Raw genomic sequence first — 23,551 nt, 5'->3', positions numbered from 1 at the left:
AACTCCAGCCATCTGCCATTCCAAACACCCTGAGAGTACAACACACACGGTATTACCACACTCCCTCTAAAAGCATATCTGGATCCAACTAGAAACATGAGAGGAGAGAGATAAGAGGAGAAAGACAGAGACGGTAGATTAACTGGCACATACGTAGATGTTTAGGCGAGTTATCTAAGCCTCATTTACATTTTTTTTAAAATTAGTAACTCAGACATATAATTAATTAGGACTGTGGTACTTTGTTTAGGGCTGAAATGATTAGCCAAATAATCAATTAGTCGAACAGAAAATCAATGTTGGGCAAGTTACTTGAGAAATATAATCAATTACTTATTTAAAAAAGTAATTATTTTACTAATTACTCATCAGCTAAAGTAATTAGTTATATTTACGAGCACATAGTTACTCAACCCATCGGACAAAGGTGCTTTTAAACAACTCCTAATCCTCCACACATGACGTTTTGACCTGTTTGTTTGCCTCGCTGATGCATAGCTCTATGGATAGCAGTACCGTACTGAAACATCTCAACAACTATTGGATGAATTGCCAAGGATGTGTTATTCAGGGATTCATGGTCCCCAGAAGATGAATCCTAACAAACATCCATGTTTGTTTCTGCAACAAAACTGCAGTCATAAACCAAAATCTATGTTTCATTGACAAACAAAGAACACATTCTCTCTAAAATAAGCAGTGGTGAAACGTACTATCTTTGGTTATATCCCATCCGATACAAATAGCCTTCCACTTGAAAATCAAATCAAAATCAAATTGTCACAAAAAAACAGTAATTTCGCTTGCTTCAATCACTGTAATCACAGAGCCCAGCATATAAAAGAAACAACATATTATAAAGTTAGACAACCCTTCAATCTTAAAAAAAACAATGATTGGAGATATATACTCCCATTTCATTCACACTTGACACAGAAAATATGTTTCTTCATTGCTTGCCCATATAAAAAGCTGAAAAAACAAATGCAGAGCCCAGCTGGTGTTTGTCAATATTGTATTGATTGCCGTGGTTGGACTCACTTTTCCATGGATCAACAAGATATTTTATATAACTCTGTGTAGTGTGGCTGAGCTGCTGCTCCCAGCCTGCTCACTCCGTGGGCTCATAACGGCTCCTACAGACACATTTAGCTGTTGTGTTTGCTCGCTCCTCCTGAATATCTCCCCCCTGTTAGCATTTGGATCAGTGGCTCTCCACCGTCTCCCTTCTCTTTCTGTTTATATGTGTCTGTGCATCACTTTTTCTCTCTCGGCTCTGTCTCCTCGTCCCCGCGGAGCTCCCGGGCACTTTGGCTCTTAACTGCTCTCTTCCTTTCTCTTTCTCTCACACTCTTCGTTGGCAATCTCACATCTTCTCTCTGGTGTCTCAGTGAGTGCCAGGCAGGGCGTCCCTGGAGTGACCTTGGGGGTAATGAGCTCCTGATCACGAGTCAGGAAACCCGGCATTCAACACCCAACCCACCACCCTCCTCCTCCTCCCCTCACCCCATGCAACACACAAAAAAAAACGAAAAAAAAAAAAAAAAAACTACACAGCTATCGCATGCTCAGCCCACAAAGAGAAATAGTATTGGAGAGGCAGGGCAGCGGGGCAGAGGTGCAGATGAAAAGAGCCTAGAGAAAATACTTCTTCTTCAAGCTCTGATATACAACTACCAGACCTCCAAAATAAAGTAAGTGGATTTCTCTTTTCTGGTAACACACTTACAGATGCATGGCTTTCGTTGGGTGGGTGTGATGAGACGGTGAGGTGGTTTCTTGAACAGTAAAGTTTGGAGTTCAACTGTTTTCTGTGCAGAGAGACTCGGCAGTACATGGTGATATGAAGGCCATTTCTTGGTGTGTGTTTCTCTGTGTGTGTGTGTGTATCTGTGCGTATGTTGGGGGTGGGATTTACGTCATTTGCAGAACTGCCAATATCAGCCCTTCAGTCGTGCTCATGTTTTTAAATCTCACAATAAGAGAATTTAGCGTGAAGTTGCAAAAGAAACTTTCTTTGGTGATCAAAACATTGTTTTGCATTTCTGTAATTTCCCCTAATATTTCGCCTGTTTATTTTACCATTTCATGCTTTACCAGAACGCTTCTGTAGACATGGTCCTAATCGCTTTTTTTGTTGCTCTTCCCGTTCTAAGCAGATTTTGCCCCGAGGCTGTTGATAAGAGATAATAAACATATGAAAACATAAAAGACTATTAAGCTTAAAATGCTATGAATTATAACTGCAGATGGAAAAGTGGCTTGTAGACATGTTGGGTAAACAATCGGAAAGTCACAATAATCCAGCAGCCATGGGCTACGGACTGTGGTATTAAATCATTAACAGGGCCATCTCCTCAGTGGTTAGACTTCAAACATCCATATGTTTTGTTTATTATCGCTATCAGCCAAATATATGCGAGCCCAATTAAGTATGTCTGTGCATGTGCGCTGGTTGAAGTAGGCCACTTTTGCCGGGGTTGTGGTAATTTGGGTCAGGCCTGACTGGAATGACAAACCCGGAGCAGTCGTTTTGTATCAGCGCTATGCGGTCCGGCAGACCTTCTGCTTGCGTTGCCATGGATTTCTTCAGCACTGGTATAGCAACCCGAGTCAGACCAAACAGTGTTCCTCTCTGTCTTATGGGCATTCCTGCTGTGGACAAAAGCTTTTTCTCCGGCTCATTCTTGCTCAAAATGAGGTGTCCGCTTCATTTCTTTAGAATCAACACATGGTGTGGTCCTAATGAAAGAGCTGGGGGAGATTAAACATGAGGTGGAGATGAGCTTGAGAAACCAGCTCTGGGTCCGTAGGAAGTCAGAACACAATGTGGATTAAGCTGGATGACAGCCAGCAGGGCCAAACTCATAAAACTGCTTTATTTTTTAAATAGGTCCTGGCATTTTCCGACCAAGATTGCCATGAGGAGGCCATTAAGAGACATTTTACACATTCTGCCCTTTTCTCTTGTTAAACGTTTGCCCCGCAAACTTCACCACGTGATCGCGCCTATATGTCAAGACCAAGCAACAAAGCCAGTTCATTTCCTTCTGTGTCTTCACAAATGCTTTGAGGAGACTGCTCTCCATGGAGGAGCTGGAGCAATAAGGCATAGAATTGCGCTGTTAGGGCCCTGAGAAGTCCACTCCAGGGGGGAGGGAAGAGCCGTGAATGGAGCCAATTCTCATCTATAGGGCACAAGTAAGTGAGGGAGAGAGAGAGAGAGAAAAAAGGGTAGGGGGATGAGGACATACACAAAGATCCTCACATTGAGTGGCTGGTTTATTCTTGTGGGGTACGCACTGACCCCTCACATGTGGGATGAACAGAATGAGCCTTGATGGGGTCCGGAGGGCCTCCAAAGAAAGGGAGGACGGGATAAAAAGAGGAGTAGAAGAAAAGAGGAGGGGAGAGATGCCAGTAGAGAGGCCAGTCAGGGAACCGTCCTTTATTGCATCCATTTGAAGACGTCATATCCGAAAAAGCGTCAGAAGTTGCAATAAAGTAGGGCTTGAAAAGGTAATGATACAACCCTAAAGAAGAATTCTGGGGTATTGCAAATTGGGCCTTATTTAATTGGATTTGGCCACAATTCCTTTCGGTCATAAGTTAACTACTGAAATCTGGGAACGTGGTGAAAGGGCTGAAAGAAGAGAGACAGAGCAAGAAACAATCATACAGGTTTTAATTCACAAGTGACATCTTACAAAAAAAATCAGCTGATACATCCTGACATTCAGTTCTAGGCCAAGCTCCAAAAACCCCGGATCCTACATTATGCAACTCAGAAGTATCTTTTGTTAAACCCCTTCCTGCCTGGTAAGCAGTGACTGGTAAAGAGCACCAGTTTTTATGTTGCAATGTTATTTCCTTCCTCTGAAGCATTCACTCCATTACCAAAAAAAGATATTACACGGCTCTTTTAACAGGCAGAGCAGTAATTTCAGATGACAAGTAATCGCAACATGATGCATGAAATCGGTAGGTTGCAACCCGTTCTCTTCACAGCTCGTCACATTCTGACGCTCGGTCAGGACCCTTGGCGCCACTTCCCAACGCACTGGGTAGCCCGGTCCATCAAACAATGACGCTCCACAACGGTGGCAGTCATAACCCACCATTATCATTCTGAATTCAAACTGAAAAACTCGGTTTAGGCAACAAAACCACTGAGTTAGATTTAGGAAAAACATCATGGTTGGGCTTCAAATAAGAAAGTAAAACGTAAAAACAATGTAACATACTCATTCAGTGACCGGTTAAAATAATGGCCACAATAAAACTACAATAAACTGTTGTGTTGAAGCGGACAGACCTTCAGGAGAAGCACAGCTTGCCACTGAAATCTCCCCTGATCTTTTATTCAGCTGTGGCGATGAGCAGTGTCTGCTCTCCTGATCAATCTGTTAATGGTAACGTGTGGAAACGCAGACGTTCTCATGGAGACGTCAAGCCAGCAGCTATCTCATTACAGCCAAGAGCGAGACAATCAAAGCCGTCTGCAAAACCTCTAAGCCGGTGATGAGGGATTGTTCCTCTTGTATGGTGTTGGTCCCGATTGTCTGAGGGCTCTCATTGCTGGGGCTACCAATGCTTTTGTGGAGGAATTTAAATACTCGAGTAAGGGTTTGTGTTCGTGCACATGTTATAAACCTCTCTGTCGCTCTTTGATCAGAATCAAACTTCCACCGTCTCGCTTTGTGCCCTAAAAAGAGATGCTCCTTTCTTTCCTTCCTTGGATGCGTGCAGATTTTCTACTTTTCCTGTGGAAAAACAAATATCTAATTGAAGCCTGCATCTCTCCGTTCTGCCGTTTGCTTGATCTGGTGTTTGATCCTCGGAGAGCTAATGCTAACCCCGAGGCTTTCCACTGTAATCAGTCAGCTCATTAGTGTCCCACTCAGTCACACAGCCCCAAATACGTAGAAACAAACACACACACAAACCGTCCCCAGGCCTGCTGGTAGGTGACTGAAAGAAGAGAGGGCTGAGGTCACAGGGTTGGAACATAAGTTCTCTACCTACTGAGAAAGTAAACATACAGTCATGTCAGACTGGAACATTTCATTGGATGTGATCGATTGCAGTTTGTCTGTGGCACATTTAAACCCACACACTAGCGACTTTGCAAGTTTTAGTACAAATCACTCATAAATAATCCTTTTGCAAACCATGCTATTTTGAGATCCAGTGTGAGATGTGAAACTGTTGTAACGGCGTCTTGCAATATTAATTATGTGTAATGGTGTGGTTGCAGATTACATTTAACTCAGTACCCCTCCGCTCACTCCTCTCTTTCCAAAACCGTAGTAATGCCGTCCGCCTTGCACAGAGATTATCTTTACCACTATAACACAGCGTTTGAATACGGCAGTCGGAAGGCGGCTAGCGGTACCTCGGTTTTCGCACTCTGCGGCTCACGTTACCGCAGTTTCAGAAGTGCAGCGTGGAGAGCTGCCTTCACTTAACGTAAAAAACGCGATAGACTCTCTCTCGGGCCAGTGTTTGGTAATTCTCTTGGGGGTTCATCATTGTGAGTGACTCCTTTAAACATTACACAAAGTAATTTAACCCAAAAGAATATTAAACAGCTTTATAATATGTAAATGAGGAGCCAAAAAGGAGCTTGCATATTTGCGTATAAGCTTGTGTGCCATTTGATTATCTCACAAGCAGCTTAAACACTTCCTGCAGAGTACAAGACGCAGCAGAGGCTTTGGACATAGATGTTGCTGTTGTATATCTTCGGCAAATGTCATGCAGGGAATACAGGTCCTGAGGGTGCCCCCCCCCCCCCCTAGTTTGCGTGTGTGCAGGCTTCAGAGTGTGAAGCACAGGGGAGTGGGTAGTGTTTGTATTCCTCTAATGAACTGTGGGATGATCGTGTCTCTCTCACGAACCATGTCATCAGAGAGAAAGCTCGACACTGAAAGGAGAGGAGTAAACAGAAAATAAGATCAAACTGGATATTAGCATCACATAAAATTCAATGGAAGATGTAGAAATGGTTCTTTTTTTAATATTGACCATCCGGTCATTCTTTACCCCTCTCGTGATTATTACAGGTGCAGCAGAAAAGAAAGTTATTGGCTAAGAGAACTTTCTCCCCAATCCAGAGCACTCGCTGAATGTCTCACAGGTAAAACCTGAGGGTGCCATTAAATAACATACAGCCAATATGCTGCCAAGGCTCCACCTAAATGCTGTAATCTATTGGCTCAATCAATGCAATCTCATTTTACTTAGAGCCACTTCTTTGGCTGCTATGTAGCCGGGAGTGGATTCGACCCGGCCAGTAGTTATTAGCGATATTGTAATCGTTTCTACAGGGAGAATTTGATTCTTGTAAGGCGTGAACAGTGATAAAAGAGGGGGGGAAAGCATTCAGAGACGTGGAGCGGCAGGTCGCTCACGCTCACACTGACGCAGGGATTCGTTGTGATGTGGCCACTGATGTTCAAATGGAAAGTTAAATTGATCGTGAGCATCGCAGCGGAACACCGTCTGCCACTTAGTATCTGCATTCCAATCCCGCTGCTAATTGGATCGCTAATGGTGAAGATGCAAAGGGATGACAAACTTCCCTGATTAGAAAGGCTTGAATACGCTAAAAACCATTGTACACTCTTTTACAAACAATCTGTGAAAATTCGTAATCAAAACATCATCATTGTACCATTGTACCATCATTGAGAAGGATAACGTTGTTTCACAGATATGTGCTCTTATGCCACCACCTCTTAAACAATGTGTGTCATTCATGCATCGGCCAGAGGTGACTACTCGGCTAAAATCAGGGAAAACTGCTTTCGGACAATCAGCATTTAAATCAGAGCAGCAGATAGAGAACGCACAAGCGTCAGTATTTTAAAAACGGCACTAAAGACAAACATGCGATCACGAATAAACCTTTGTGTGAAACCAACTGTTTTCAACGTGGAGACTATATATCGTATACTTTGAATGACATTGCGATGAATATATTCTTCAACATTCCTCTCTCAATGGATTCAATACAATTATATATCCCAAATAGAAAGCTGCTTCCCTTTCCCTCTTACAGATCTTATTATTAGGCCTAACTGTGGTTACCAGACTGCCTAAAGCTCCACATCTTCAATACTTAATACCAAAATAATTTTAAACAGTTTATACAGCCCCCAATTGCCAAAGGGGGTGTCTAATCCTTGGATAAATCTCAGCAGGTTTTAATCTGGCCCAGTGGAGAGATTCTGCAGCTCTGGGATGTCTTCCTGTTTCTCCCTCAAGGCGCCACATTCTGGAGAAAGATTTGGAAAGTTAAAAACCTAAAATGGATGGGCAGAGGATTAGAAAGGCCCACGCTATGGTTGCAACGACCAGGGATGGTTTTATGACCACCCACCAATAAGTGATTAAAAACCAGGATCAGTAAAGGTGGGGGTGTGTGTTCAACAAAGCCCCAAGAGAGAAAACATTCAGTGCACTTGTTACTTTCCCTAAATACTGTAAAATGTGCGTGCATGTCACAGCTGTCCCCCTTCATCGTAACTGAATTATGCATTTTGAAGCTCTGGCTCGAGAGTTTAAAGTTTCATCCACAACAGGAACGGGGAAAAGGAAGGGTGAGAGAGGAGAGTCGAGTGTGAAGGAATCAAGGAGAAAGGGAGAGAGGCGAGGGAGAATCGTTAGTCTTAACTATTAGTATTCTGTCCACAGCTTGTGCTGTGAGACAGCCGGTCTGTCCAAACAAACAACCAGCAGAGGGGGGATGCCTCATTATTACTTCCTCTCTTTTTTCTCACACAGAGTTCACATTCCATCTGACCACAAACACCAGGCCAGGGCTTCGGCCTTGCCCTCTGTCTCCGCTGGAGTTTAGAAATGTTAGCGGGGCTAGTAAAGCAACAATTCACATGCTGTTCGGTACATGACGAGGACAGTACAGTGCAAGGCCTCGGCCTGGGAGAGGGAAGACAAAAACATAATGTGAATTCACAATGTTTAGCCCTCTTGAGCATTTTAGATCGACGCCCTCTACAGCCCGATGCATTGTCTGGCGGAAGGGGCTGTCTGTCCACCCTTGAGACGTCCGCTCTTCACACACCTGCCACCCTTCCCTTCCTGACAGTTTATCACAGAAAGATCCCAGCGCTCCCGAGCCTTCAGCTGGACCCACAAACCTCAACTACTGAGCATTAAGAGGCTTCGACAGAATCTGACAGTTCCCATTAAAATATCTGCAAATGTAAATCAGTGCGTATTTGCTTTAACTACCTTTACATGTATATGTTCATGAGGAGATGACATTATTATATAATTAATGGAACATGAGTAACTCTGACACATTAAGACATTTCATTTCTTCTGATCCATGTGGTCTTTTTAGCAGCCATTATGGTTTACAGACATCAAGGTGACATGCAACAGGCCCAAAGTAGATGGAATATAAGTCATTGAGTGGCAACACCACATTAATGCCAAACAACTTTTCCACTACAGCTTTTTGTCCTTCTGCCATTTCCACTTAGGTCTCTATGCACAAATTTGAAAATGGCTTCAAAAACAAGTGGACGGAAAAGTACCATGAGATGTCATCCGACACCAGCTGACCGCCTCTGAAAACGTGTTGCACTGGTTTTTGAGCACAAAGGCTTGTGTCCCGGGAGCAGCACCCTGAACAAGTGCATTAAAGTACCCTTTCTTGCAGCTCACACTTTGAACCTCTGCCATTTGTACCTTGAAAAGTTCAATTATGTACCCGAGTGACCTTTAAACATAATCATCAGGGGATATAGAGAACATCAGTTTTGCCTTCATTTGAACAGCCAGTTCACCTTTCACTGCACTTCTTGATGCTTCTATCTCCTGCTCTTGGCTTAAACAACCAGAGGAGATTGATCCCTCACCAGCTTCCCACCCACCCACACTGCCAATTGGGGTCAAGCACTGCTGCTGGGAATTGGTCCCCGATCTCTGTGTTGTTTTTCTCCTCTACCAACCAGGTACCCCGATCAATGCGCTGCCTTAACTGACTTTAAGAACATCACATTTAATAGTCACTTTTAATGGAGGCATCCACAACTACTCTGTACCTTTTATGGTTGATAAAAAGCACACATTAGCTCTCTTGAGGGTCTATTATTTCCAAATCAAATATCTAAGATCCACATTTTTTTTCCTGACTGCTGCCATGTAAAGGACAAGAGGATGCAAAGGAAAATGTGTTGACTTTTTGTCAATCTTATTGTGTTATCGTCACTAATTTGTGGTGTGCATTCATTTTTTACGAGCGTCTGATAGATCTATTCACTTTATTGTGAACCGTCTGTATGATACAATGCTTGTCAGAAATCGAACTACGTGCCAGCAATGCGACATTTCTTTTTATTGTAGAAAATTGTACCCGACTTTGTTCGCTCTGCAGAGAACAACCAGTTCAGCATTAGAGCTATAGAAACAACTGTGTGTCACGTTGGGAGGTGAAACTACCTCGATGGCAGAGGCTTGTGTGATACGCATTAAAGTTAGAGAGCTTGTCGGTCCGCCACTCGGCAGCGTTTGTACACGAGGACTCGATGTCTCCTCTGACTGGTCTAATGCTCAGTGGCAAGTTGAAAGGTCCCGTTCAGTGCCCTGGGCTGTGACTGTGGCCAAGAGCCACTTTCCCCACCGCCTCCCTCCCTTAACCCCACACCCACCCCACAGCTGAGCACAGCCCAGCGTCAGAGAGGGGCTTCTGGCACTCGCACGGCAGCTCAGAGTTCCTATTTGATCGGATCTGTCCGTGCAGTGAAATGGGCTCCCTTATTTACTGGTAAATTGTGTCACATATCGTATCGTCGCATTCACGGTTTTGTAAATAAAGCCGGAGCAAATAGTGTTTTGTGCAGATGAATGTAGACGGCGACAGCAGCGGCGGGCACACAGGAAAATCTGGTGGGTTGCGTTCCTGATGGATGGAAATAGATTACTGCAGAGGCAGGGTGATGGTGAATGGGATGGATTTGTGAGGTGGGCATCAGCAAACACGCCATTGTGTGTGTGTGTGTGTGTGTGTGTGTGTGTGTGTGTGTGTGTGTGTGTGAGAAACAAAACTAAATGGGGTTGGTTGCAAAATGGGACATATTTTGAAAGGAACATTATCTTTCTTTATTATCCTACTTGTGGCTACCTTTACAGTGAGAATATGTTTCCACTCTCTTTAGTGTATGTGGCTTATTGGAATATTGGATTGTTCAATGTCCTATTATATAACACCGCTGCAGCCCATAATGCAGTAAATGAACTGTGGCTTTATTGTATTTTAAATTCATGGTTGCTTTTAGTTGTTTTTTGTCTGTTATTCTGCACTCATTTTAGCAACTTAACAAATACGTGAAAAGAGATTTACAGAACCCTCTTTAGCTGAAGAGTGACGTTCATCGGCCCGAACCGTCAATGGAACTGCAGACAAACAAGCTGCAGTCGATTTTTATTGTGGAATAAATTAGACGCTGTGGATGCTGGGTATTGAATTCCCATCAGCCTCTCCAGCTGACGTCAGAGGACCTCACGGACCTCAGGCGGTGGATCTCTGTGGTGCTGCACGTGCCCTCCTCGGTGACTGCTCTCCACTTAAAACTCTCTCAAACCCACACATACAAACAGACACATGCATACCCCCGAGACCATGGTACCAATTACATGGCAATCGCTATCTTTCCCCCTCTTTTTTCAAGTCAAGGACATTACATATAACAAGTTATTTACATGTTTACAAAGATAAGTGTTAAAGCAAGATTTCTCTTTGGGAAAACAGGTGTTTAATTAACTTTCAGCCAGCTGGTGTCAGAGACGTTTTAAAGATCGCTTAAGTTGTTTTCTGCGATAAAAAAAACAAAAGATGTGATAGACACACAGGCGGTGCTTCATCGTTTACTGTTCGGTCTAATAATTGTGTGTTTCAGATCAGCAGTTCACTCTGGAGAGCAAGGCCAGACTCTGTGAAGAATTGAACGAGTTTTTCCAGACTCTACAGGTTATAGACCGGACTTTGTCTTCTTCCGGGAAACTTAGCAGAGGAAGACAGTGCTAGATGAAGGCAATGCGCCGAGGTTAGCCTCCAATTCCATCTCCTTGTGCCAAATGGCCCCAAAGACAATGCAATAAAAGTGAATGATTTGTTTCGGCAGAAAGTCATGTCCTTGACAGATCAGGGATGTCCAATCTTCCTCTGTCCACTGTTCTCAGTAAATAACTTTCCCCCTGCTTCCTTGATGTCTGGAAATAAGACTGTCACTAGGTCTTGGAATATAGTGCGTCGCTAGCTATCCTTGATTCATTGAGGGTCGCGCAGAGCCTGGCAGAGTAGGAACTGAGGGACACTATCATTGCAGATGTCGTAAACAAGTTAAAAATAGGAGTCTTTTTTCATATTTTTGCATAACAAGAAGATAAGGAGGTTTTAATAAACCAATAACCATAAAATGGCAACAACACAGAGAATGTACAAAATACTAGAACATTATCCAGATAATGAAGTGTAGCCCCTTCCATCTAAATAAGGGCAAATTCCTCTGCGACTCTGCTCCTCTTTAGTTATTGCTATTGAAAATAATAATGATTGGTTTTACCTGATCTGTGTATTTCATATAAAAAAAGGAGAACAATCCCTTGCATTTACCAATAATAAAAAATAATATGTATATATTGATACAAATAATACCGTATACATGTTAATTTGTATATGTTTTGCCACTTAGGGGCAGCAAAGCAAGCCGTAAACATAGCACTGACATATCCTCGCCTAATAGCTAACATGTTACCAAACAGTTGCCTATTACACGTCCTGTAGATGCAAAGCAACGTTAGCATTAATTTGGAGTTGGTTTCTGGCCACCTGACGAACGTTAAGTCCAATATTCACACAACCTGTTGCTCTGTTATGGTCTCCACAAACTCCTGAAGCAAATTTCTGACTCTTACGCTGCTAAACGCTCCATTGTGTTCACCAGCTAGTCGCTCACTGTGTCTGCCTGCTGTTTGGTGTTGGGCAGGTAGTGCCCAGTGGCTTTATAGTTTCGAGTTCAAAGCATGTTTGTCTGTAACAAAATGTTTTGAAAAGATTTGATTCAGTTCTCACAATCAGTCTAAATGACTATTAGGACAAAAATATTTCTGGAGTGTTCGTCGATAAAGCGTGAATTGGAGATAATGTATCATTATATATATTGATTCAGAAAAAGTAGAGTAAAAGGCTTCGTGTCTCATATGTAAGTTTCTCCCTGGCTCACGATATTTTCCAAGAGATAGAAGATAGTTTTGACATGTTTGAGGGGTTCCTGCAGTCAGTCGGGTATTTCATGCCTGTTTCGCTGAATGAATTCTGATGCGCTGCGATGGTCCAGGCGTCTTTAACAGTCCCGACAAGCCTTTGTTCTTTCCCTGTTTTCATGTCTGATCCCCAACAGCCCACAGGGGAAAGCTCTGTCGGCCATGCGCTCCGAAAGCCTTTCCGTTTGATCAACTTCTAACATATTTGAACAATTTAGGCAGGAAGGAGAGCAGGTAATTCAAAGGCTGCCAAAAGGGTGTTTTGGGTAGATGAGAAGACGAGCAGGCTCACAAGGAGTAGCGGAGAAATTCGGCTTTATCGTTTCTGCGCCGCTGCATACTCTAAAACTACCCATCAGCTTGAACACAAACCCCTAATGCGACTGACATCCTCCATCTCCAACAAAACATTTGAAATGTTATTCTCTCCCCCCAAAAGCATCTATACCTTTCCTCTGCTTCCTTTTCCTCAGGCAACAACTTATTTCACCCAGTAGAGGCCAGTGTGTAGCTGATGAGGTCATCCACTCAATATGACAGCTACACCGCAAAAAATAAAAGAAGCTTTGAACACCTCATAGTGTCCAGTGTAAGCAGAATCACTGCGAGGGAATCAATGCAGCAATGAGCAGCAGGTAACAAAGAGGCAAATTGTGTTTGACAGTGAAGTAAGGTGAACATTTAAGCCATCTCCGCCCATTGTTTGGAGTAGAAAAACATAGCGAGCGGCAGAGAAAAGCCCCGTTCAATATTTCCATGAAAGGACGTTGATGGTGGGTGTCATTGAATGCAGTTCCTGCATCACAGTGCAGATGAGAGGTCAGGGCCATTGTGGATGGATCATGAGAGCCCTCTACTGACAGTTAAATCAAAATAAACCAATATCACAACAAAAAAAAAAGTCCCCTGCTTCCAATCTCTGCCGCACATTAAGAAGAAAAATAGACTTTACTGAATAGGTGTGACTAGATCTGTGGTTGAGTCATCGGGAAAAAGGTTGCTTTTCCCCACTTCATGTGGAGAATAGAAGTGGGACTGGGAAATTGTAATCATCATTTAGCACTAAAACCTTATTCCAAACACCTACTGCTGTAAAAGAAATGAAGTACTGATTTAGTGATCAAAGGCGAGGTGTGGAAAATAACAATGTGAATATGCTGAAACTGTTCACAGCCTTGAGGAGTGACCAGTGATTTATTTTCAGTTTTGACCCTTTTATGGTGGAAGCTGTGCAACTTTACAGCCTCTTTTTACAGGTGTGAGCCGGCAGAAAGAAAGAGTGATGCTCTGTCCTCTGCAAAATGAATCATGCAGCCTTTCTTTTTACTCAAATTGTGACTGATTTCTTGCCACTTGAATGAAGTCAAATGCCTTATTTCTGGTGCACATTAAGCTCTTTGTCGAAAATAGACAAAAAGGTAGAAAACGTGTACGAAGTTTGTCTCTGCATTGAGAAAAATGAGATTCAGACATTTAAATTAACGATTGAAGTAAATTTATTGTTTTGTCTGCTCTATTTCACACCTCAAGTCATTTTATTTAGAGGGGAAAAAAGCAAAAGAGCTCTTAATATTCAGTACTTCATCTCATGAGAAAATAAAATCCATTTGACATGTTCGCGATTCGCCCGCGGATTTTGCGAATAATGTTGCGAAGACAAAACAACAACAACAGCTTCACCTCAACTCCGACTATCTTTTAGTTTCAGACGGGCTGTTGGGGGAATTTGATGAGAAAAACTGCAGGGAGAAGCAAATCCCGAACCAAAGCAGCAGAGGAACACCGTTATCGAACGCTGCACCCGAAAACTCCCGTCTGCGCGGGTCGTCCACATGAGAGCAGCGTGTGAATGAATAGTACCCAATACAATAGAATCAAGCAAACATTTCCAACTGGATATGTGGGAGGGAATCCACACGTGTTGGGCACATGTGTTGCACATTTAAGGATCACTGATTGATGTCCTTGGTAGAAAATAGTTGAAAATGACCACTCATGATTGCCTGTTACCAAATCGCCCAGGTTAGTGATTAAAAGGCCTAAAATCACTCGGTTGCAGTCATCCCTGAAATTGGACGGATATCTCGGTAATGCTGCGACTCAAAGGCCTGTAGAGGCAGATTTTTATTGTTATTTTAAAATCAATAGGCTTTTTTTAGGCATCGCTTGTGGGGGTCTCGACTGGTCGAGGGTGTGCGACGTGCGTCACGTAGATGTTGAACCGTTGCTATTTCTCTCCACTGCTGCCGTGTGCCCTGGAGGGAAATGTACAACTGCTTGCCTTTTGTGAGGCTTTCATAATCTGCAGTCAAGCTTTGTTCCACTACCACACAGGCTACAAGGGAACCAACAGGACTGAAGTGCTTCAGCAAAACAAATACACCATACGGTATCTTTGCTATTCTACATCAGAGACCATATAGACCTGCACCTTTAAAACCTGTTCCAAGAAGGGATGAAGAAACTCATAAAAGCACCTCTGATTCACTGTACGTGGGCTCAGGAGAGCACCGCTATCAACGTGAGAGGTGTATATATATATATATATATATATATATATAGCATGCACTGTATATGTTCTCCAGTATCTATGCCAGCAGCGTGACACTAATATTGTAAACACGACATGTCCTCAAAATAGTGGGAAAAGCTGTCGAAACTGTCCGCCACAATTTGTTTTGCTGAAGTGAGCAAACATGGCCCGCCCACACTTTCCTCAGTTATTGTCTTGCGTCGATGTCAGACAGTCAAAACTTCTCATCTTGCGGGGCGCGCGTGTCGGTGACAGCACAGCTTAGCGAAGCCTCGCCAGCTAATGTTGCCACCGCTGTCACAACGGCTTCCCTTGAAGACGCAAGATGAGATCTGCAGGCATGGTGTGAGAGGAGGAAACTTTCCTCCTCACACAAGTCTCCATTATTCTGATGCATGAACCTGTTCAATCAGTCCGTCTGGCAGAAGCTGCCACTGCGTCACAATCTATTTTGGATTAAAAAAAAAATATCCTCCAATTGATGATGGTTATGTCCTGACTGCAGAGAGCAGCACATACTCTGCTCCCACAGCTTCTTGGCACTTGTGAAATGTCCAACCACTGACCTTGAGGCACTTTTAAGTGAAGAGTGATTGCTGGCTTTAACCGACATAGATCTTTAGACCAAGTGGGCATATCTTTTTTTATTATTATATTACAGCTTGGCATATTTTTGACTTCTTACCTGTCCAATTTCTATAAGAGGGGCAATTTACTTAAAATGGATTTATAGGCAGGTTCGTGCTCCTCATCAGGTTGGAGGCATTGAAGTGACTGCTGTCATGTTGCACTGCACTGCAATATTATTTGTTTTTGGTTTATGGTTTGTTTGAAATAAACGAAAGATGATCCGAGGAAAAGAAAGCCGCCCGTAGCGGCTCAGACTTCAGGCTAAAAACACAAAAGAGAAAAACCTGATATCTTGAGAATAAATTGCAGAAAGAACAGACAAAACAGATTTTGTAGTCCCTTGAAAATGAAGCGAAAAACACCGACAGTCTTTTCTGTTGGTGGCTCTTACAGTATTGTTCTCCGTCTCGGTTGATCCCGGTCTCATACTCTGCTGTTGTGACCATTAAACCGTCTGTGAGAAACTGGTGTGGGATTACAGGTAACTGGAAGCCTTATCGCTCCACCAGCAGCTTTAGTCGTGCTCCCTCTCGGCCTCGCAGTGCGACGCCTGGTTTGGGGGAAGTGGGTGGTAGACCTCTGTGGGGAAATGTTGGCGTGTGTGTAGGTGGTAGATTATCAGAGACTGGAATCATAGTTTAAATCCAGAGGATGAGCAATATCTCCTTTCTGGTGTGTGGTATATGCGATACGGAGTCCTGCTCTGAATCTGAGGTTGTACAGTAAATTGTGATATACCACGCTTTCAGCCTGCTGTCATTATTATTCAAATTAGCATCAGAGCGTGCATAAAGAAAACACGTTGCTTTAGTATCACACTCCCAATTCCGATTATTCCTCTGATCAGTTCACAGCCTCTAAGCCTCAGCACAATAACAAATATTTGGATTATAAGGACAACAGTATTTGAATATATGTAAGATTAACATGCACCAAAAACTAAATGTTTGAATGAAACTTGACAAAATCGATGTTATGGCTCAGTTACCACAAAGAAACATTGAAACAACACGGCAGTGCAGATCAGGGTCATGGATGGGCGTACAGACTTTGAAGTAGCAGAAAGTCTCTCAGCTCCTTACTCAAAGAAAGCTCTGGAGCCCGCAGAAAGTTAACATTTTATTGATTTGGTGCAAGTCCTTATGTTGTGATACGACTGCATCATCATCAGTCAAACTTTTGTTCTCCGTCCTACTCTATGATCTCCCTGTGTGTCAGGCTGTGTGCGAGTGTGTGGGGAATCTTTTTTTTCGTGTACTTTATTTTAACTCCAGTGAGTTCAATGCCAACTTTATTTGAAAAAGTTTTCTTCTCCAAGTCAACTTTTCTGTGAGACAAGATCCAAACATGAGTCTTGTCCCTGAGCTGTTAGTTATCTCGTGTCTTAATCAGTCTGTTTATGTAACTTTATGGATAAATGTGTAGATTATATGTTGGTACTGCAATGTTGAAGTTAACTTACTCCTTTTAACCACATGCATCTTCTTTGTAAGCTTCAGAGGGCTGTGCATTAGGACCGAGATAGAAGCAGCAATACTGAGCAGATGGAGGGACAGCACAGAAGTGGATTATTCTGCAAGAGCGGTTTGAAAAGTTCCTATGGACATTCTTATTCTTGTCTAAGCCATAAACTTTTCTCAAACGTCACTATTGGAATTTATTGAAAATGCAGTTCCAAAGATTACTGACATCCCGTGAAATCCACAGAAACAAGCATGATGGCGGGTCACTTGGGCTGCAGCATTGTTTCCCTCATTCCACAGTCACTTTTTAAGGAGTCTCTTGAATAAGCTGTCAGTGCCGTTCAACTCCAGTCTCTTTACAAGCTAAATTAGAAACTCTTTAGAAAGAAGAGATATGAACGGCAATGCTCAAGTGGACAGAAATACATTAGAGAGGAGAATAGATAGAGGGAAAGAGAGAGAGAGAGAGAGAGAGAGCGGCAGACATGTTGGAAAAGAGAGAAGGAGGCAGGACGGCTTCATCAACAGGCGGACAAAGCTGCCCACGCTGTGTGCAAAGGCTTTTTCATCCAGCACACTTTAATGAACAAGTGACTCAAGGTGCTTTCAGCGGGTTCTTGAGAGGAACGCTCACACACAGACGCACACTCACGCAAAGATAAATGTTGCCTATTCAATTAGACAGACACCTCTAAATTGGCGCCTTTGGAGAGCAGGCAGGAGACGGCGTCTGAGAGAGGGAGGCGCTGACTGCTGATGCTAACAGCGTGGGGCTTGAGGGACGGTGCTCGGTTTCTGGGCTGTCAGCGGCTGCCATGGGGGATCAGACTGCACAGGTCCAGCAGCCAGACAGCCGGGATCTAAAGGGAACAAACCCAGCTATTTCTAGCAATCAAAAGGGAGACAAGCGCGAGGAGCGGCGATAAGACGTCCCCTGCAGCCAGGCTGTGCACAGGTGATTCAGGAACGAAGATTAATGGTCGGGATGAGAACAGGCGACTGTATAAATACAGCAAAACCCATATCGGCGTGATCTAAAATGATCAAACCTGCTGACTCTGTACATTCACATAGTGTAGCCTTTTTCAGCATATTCCCTAAATGCTGCCACCTCTATCAGCATTCAGCCTGTGAACCCTTTTAGTTCTGACATTTCGCACATGGAAAAACCATAATACTCGTGGATACTGTTGCAGCTTGAGTCAAACCTAATATCAGTTTGTACGAGTGAGAGCCCTTCCAAGAATCTGTGAACTTGCCGTTGCACGAATGAACTCAAGTTCGTCCAAATGCTGAAATATTTCAATCAACAATTTTTGCAGCAGAAAACTAGCAGCATTTTACCAATAACTGCATTACTTTGCATAAACATAATTCATTTCAGATTCCAAAAAATGAGATGGTTGGTCCCTTTTGAGCCCCTGTAAGTGACCAGTGTGTAGGATTTAGTGGTATCTAGCTGTGAGGATGCAGATTGAGATCACTTTAGCGGCCTTCAGGTGCACTCGAACTACAAATTTGTGATCAGAGCTGGTTTTTGCTGCTCGCATGTGGCCCAAAAACAGCTATTGCAGGTTTATGGATATAAAATAAACCGAAATATCATAAGTATTAAAGTAGACACAAATTAGTTGCTAATTAAATTACCACAATGTAATTGCTGTATCGCCAACTTGCGGCCTTCGGGGCTCACTAGAGTCAACTTTTTGAAACTTAAGAATAGCAACCTCGTTTGAAACTTTTTCTTTTTGATGGACATGCATTTTGGAGTTGTTTATATGAATCAGTTCAAGTTTAAAGCTAAAGATCACCAATGTTCTTATACGGTGATATGATGTACAGTATGTATTCAGTGCACAGCAGAGAGTAAAACTCAAACAGTGGCATCTTTTAGACTTCTTTTGCTTCCCATCACAGCGTCCTAACTTTCTCTAATATTTGTTTGGAATGTTTACCTCTTGAGTCAGTGCTATAACAGGTTGTTCTTTTGCTGTATTCTACCAACCTGTCTCCACTGAGAAGAAGCCCTTATTGACAGTTTAATCCACTGGTGTGGCTCCCCCTGGCTCTCTTTGTGCAGCCTTTTTTTTCCACGTGAAAACATGGCTGAAATATTACAAAGCTGAGTAGATATATAGAGAGGGAGGGAGTGGAGTTGCATTTGCAAAGGAAGTTGAATATAGTCTTGTTTTGTGGTACTGCAGTTGTATAATCCTAAAAAAAGGAGGGTAATTAACCACTGGAGTTTGTCATAGCAGTGACAGCATGGGGCTCATAATGTTCTCATATGAGTGCCTATAATAAAGAAAAAGGGGGCACATGATGATGAGTGGGAGGATAAGCGACCGAGTGGGTGTTTGCAGGCGTAGATATAATACGATCAGCGTAATGGAGGCATTCATGCATAAATAGAAGTCTTCAATTTCAGCTGTTTCAGCTCCGGTGCTCTCACAGAGCCATTGTTTGTCATCCTTATTATTGTGTTTTTATCATTAAACAAGCCCATCATTCTGAAACCGCAAACTGAGCTCACTTTTCAAGACTTGGCCTCACACACACACACACACACACACACACACACACACACACACACACACACACACACACACACACACACACACACACACACACACACACACACACACACACGCTGTTTTTGTTCCGGAGTGCGGCTCCCTGTGGGCTCCTCCAGGGCTGTTCTGAGAGATAGCGGGGACCCTCTCCACACACTCTCTCCCCCACTGTCTGACCTTTACAAAACACAAGTCAGAGAATGTGTGGCATTTTCCTCTAATCATCTGCACCTTAACACGTGAGAAATGGCGCCTCAATTAAGGCGTCCAGCGGCCCCGTGAGAAATGATTCCCTTTTCTTCAATAGCGGTCATTATCCCGGAGGTATTACTGCACCGAGCAGCATTTCCTCTTGTATGAGTTACCATATGTGTATCTATATTCATGCTGTAACCTTTCACACAACTGGTTATACTTTCTCCCCCCAGTAATCCATTTTTTTTTTATTATGGCTGCATTAGGGAGCTTTATGCTTGACATTACATTCTTGTCTGGCCCCTCCTCTAGTCGATACACTTCTCATTTCATCTGTGCTGGAATCTCTCAAAAGCTCAGCTCAAGGAACACACAGACCGAGAAACTCCTTTCAATCCTTTCAATATGCCCTGTGTCGAGGTGAAGCATTCGCTCCTCTTCTGAATCACAACTTCTGAGATGGGAAAGCCACTCAGAAGTGGATTTCTCTGCCTGTCTTTTCCCAAGGACAAAGCGAACGCAGCACTGTCTGTCTCTAAAGATAAACAAACAGTGAACCGTAAAGAACTGTCAATAAAATGTGTTTTCTTTTGTTTCTGTTTTCTAAAACATCTGACGTGGCTTTGGCATAGGAGCAGAAATGTTCATCCAAGTAGAGATATTTCCGCGTGAGATGTTTTAAAATTCCCTTTCTTCATTACGTTTACCTGTATTTGCAGGTACGGGTCATCAATTATGCAAGAAAGAGGCTAAAGGCCTCGGTCAAACCGAGAGTGAGAACTTTTCAAAAGAGATCAACATGAATATAGGAGGTAGCAGCAAAAACAAACACTCTCCAATCATTTCTGAGGATGTAGTGAATCGATAGGCTGTCGGCAGTCGGGTTTGGTCTCTGTAGCTGTATCCATGTCATGACAACTTTTCGGCAAATCCATTTTTGTATGTATAACTCCCCCATTTGAATTATATTAAGGCTGAAGCCAACCAAAGCAGTAGCTTTGGATCGTTTAGCCAAACAATGAGCTGAAACTTGCTATAGAGCTCCATTAAAGGCCGTTGCTTAATTACATGCTCCCCATATATTTCGACAAGTTCTCTGATTAAGAACTGGACTTCGATCGGCTAATGGTTTAAATCAAAGGAACTAAAATCCATTCCTCACTGAGTGGTAATGGTCGAAATCTTTTTTGTTCAGCCAGTACAGTTAAAAACGCAAGTGACCCAACGCTTCATGGATCTTATAATTGATTCATTAAACTTCTTACTGCCTACTCCATTGCCTCCTGCCTTTGTAAGCAAAGGTTCTCATAGTTGGCCGATAGATAGATTCTCTTTTATGTACTCGGCAGGGATTATGTCAGCAATGAGAGAGATGGGGAGCGTTTTCTCTCCGGTGTTTGTCTGCGCTCCAGAGTGGTGGATCGTCTTGTGTGTATTTGCTGCAGCAAAACAAGGAGTCACTGAAGCTCCATCGATTTGTGGGCAGTATTGGATTTCCTCTTTCGTTACCTTCACCAGGAACCCACAGCTGTGTCTGGATCAATGGGGCAAGTGGAGGGTTTGATCGGACTAATTCTCACTGGCTCGTGAGCCACACACTGAGCACTTGGTGTTTCTAATGTTTCAGCTCAAGAAACCCTCAAGGTTTGCAAACATTCTGTTCTCCTGTTGCCGTCTTCGCTTTTACACTCAACTGTGTTTCTGACCTTAAATTGCGAGCAGTTGCTAAATGTGATGATCTTTGGCTCCCCAGAGTAAAACATGCAAGACATTTAATTTTCTCATTCTCTCTTAAAAAGGACCGTTTCTCTTTTCTCTTCTCAAATACTGTTTTTTAAATTTTTTTAATTCAAGCAGAATTGCGTGACAGATGATTTAAGAGTGCAGCGTATTACAGCAGCAAATACCTAAGATAGAGTTGAAAAGATTAATCGATCCACAGAAAATGAATCGGCAGCTACTTTGATAAATGATTAATCGTCATTTATCGAGCTAAACAAACTCAAACATTATCTGGTTCCAGCTTCTCAAATGAGATAATTTGCTGCTTTTGTTTCAGTTGTATGGTATTTAAAATGGAATATCTTTTAATAATGAGGCACAAACTTCTTTTTCTATTCTTTCTGGCTTATATATAGTGGAATGAATAGTTGAAATGGTCACGATCCCAGTTTTTAAATGTGTGACACAATTGATGTGTATGTCCCAGAAAAGTCTTTGTTCCAGGATGTCACATAAACTACAAGTCAGTTGTGCTCGACACCCCCAAAAGCAGAACAGAAACTCATATTAATTTTGCAATTTAAACTCTTACCACAAGGTCTGAGGCATTAAATTACTTTTTATTTGAAGAGTTTCCACTCACTAAACCTTCAGGTGTGGCAATATCCTGCAACAAATATCTAGCTTAGAATCTGGGGACAGGTTGAGCGATGATTGATGATGCCTTTTCTTTTCGGGTATCACTTTTAGCAGAACATTGAGATATGTCTGAGAAGCTTACAAAATTCATCAGTATTCCCTTAAATAAAATGGATTTCCTGCAGGACAAACCACCGCTTCTCTGTTGGTGATGATGAAGGATGATGCGGCCTGTGGTGAATTGAGCTCAAATAAACCCCCATTGCTTTGCCAAATTTTGAGCGTATGAGTCATTGGAATAAATCCACTACTCTCTGTCACAAAGTGTCGAGCTGTAGGTGTGTCCGACTGCTGAAGAAACAGAGGTGGTTAGAAGTAGATGTCCTATAAGTTGGCATTCCCCGGCGCTTCTTATCAAAGCGTCACACCATGCCTGCCGAATGATAGTCAAATGCTCCGATCCACCCAGGCATCCATTATCCTGTCACGCTCTGGAAATAGGAGCAACATGGCAGCGAGAGACTTCCATTTAATTTATTGACCTCAAGAGGAGGAGCGACCTGTTCGTCTCATAGGAATCTATGGCTTCAGAGGAAATGGTTAATTCACTTTCTTTAAGCCACTGTATGGTGTGCTCACTCAAAGTCATCAACCCCGTCCCCTTTTATGCCTGCACTGCAGCAGCCCAACACTTTCTGTGTGACTTACAGAGGAAAAAGGTTTTCTTATCTTTTGGAAGGCCACAATGCCTTTTTCTTGGAAATGATCTTTATCTGGGTGCTTTCATTGGCTTTTCTTCCTGAACTCATTATATGCGCTTCTAACAGTTGGGATTCTCAAACTCTTTTTTCCTTCCTTTTTGAGGTTATGGAGATGAATAGTTTGGAATTCCTTAAAAAGTCAACATTAAAAAAAAAGCACTGGGATGGAGTCTCAAGTATTTAATCAAAACACGCTGCCACAGTCAGTGAAATATGAAATCAATCGTGTGAAGGTTTCAGACGGCTTTCACTACAGGCGCTGCCATAAGGCTCATTATGAGTTTCCACGAAGTGCTGTGGGACATTAAATCCCAGGTAGAATGCACGACAATAACATTCAATAATTAAATATGAGGTTTGAATACCTGATTTAAGTTTCAGAGGCTTTCACCGTCTTGTAAACAGACTTAACTTATGTGTAGTCTTCAGTGAGTGAAATGAAAAGTTGGGAATGCAAGTTGCTTACACAATGGGATGGGGGCGACGAGGGGCTCAGAACCAGCTCAAGATTAATTAAAAATGACAAATGGATATTATTTCCCTTCTAGAATCTACAGGAATTTGAGCACAGAGGAGCCTTTTTTTTTGGCATCGACACTTGGTAATTGCTTCAGTCTCATGCTGTCTCTCCTCTCAGAGAGTGCTGGTTGCAAGAGGATTTCTCCCTCTCTTAAAAAAAAAAAGGAGGAGAGGGGAGGCAAGTCAAATTGAGTGGGTTTTCTGCAACAATTTCATCACAGT

The 23,551-nt window shown here is 42.8% G+C and overlaps 1 protein-coding gene across 2 annotated transcripts in view; it reads left to right on the top strand.

Moving 5' to 3' along the window:
• The first annotated feature begins 1,602 nt into the window (after positions 1 to 1,602).
• Positions 1,603 to 23,551, top strand: part of ptn (pleiotrophin) — a 33,712-nt gene continuing 11,763 nt past the window's right edge. For both annotated transcript variants that reach the window (XM_079184041.1, XM_079184040.1), the window contains exon 1: positions 1,603 to 1,694. The gene's annotated coding sequence lies outside the window, so the exon portion shown is untranslated. The remainder of the gene's footprint in view (positions 1,695 to 23,551) is intronic.

The sequence above is a fragment of the Pholis gunnellus genome, assembly GCF_910591455.1.
Source record: "Pholis gunnellus genome assembly, chromosome: 22".
Classification (NCBI taxonomy): domain Eukaryota; kingdom Metazoa; phylum Chordata; class Actinopteri; order Perciformes; family Pholidae; genus Pholis; species Pholis gunnellus.
This window is presented reverse-complemented; position numbering and strand designations above follow the sequence as displayed.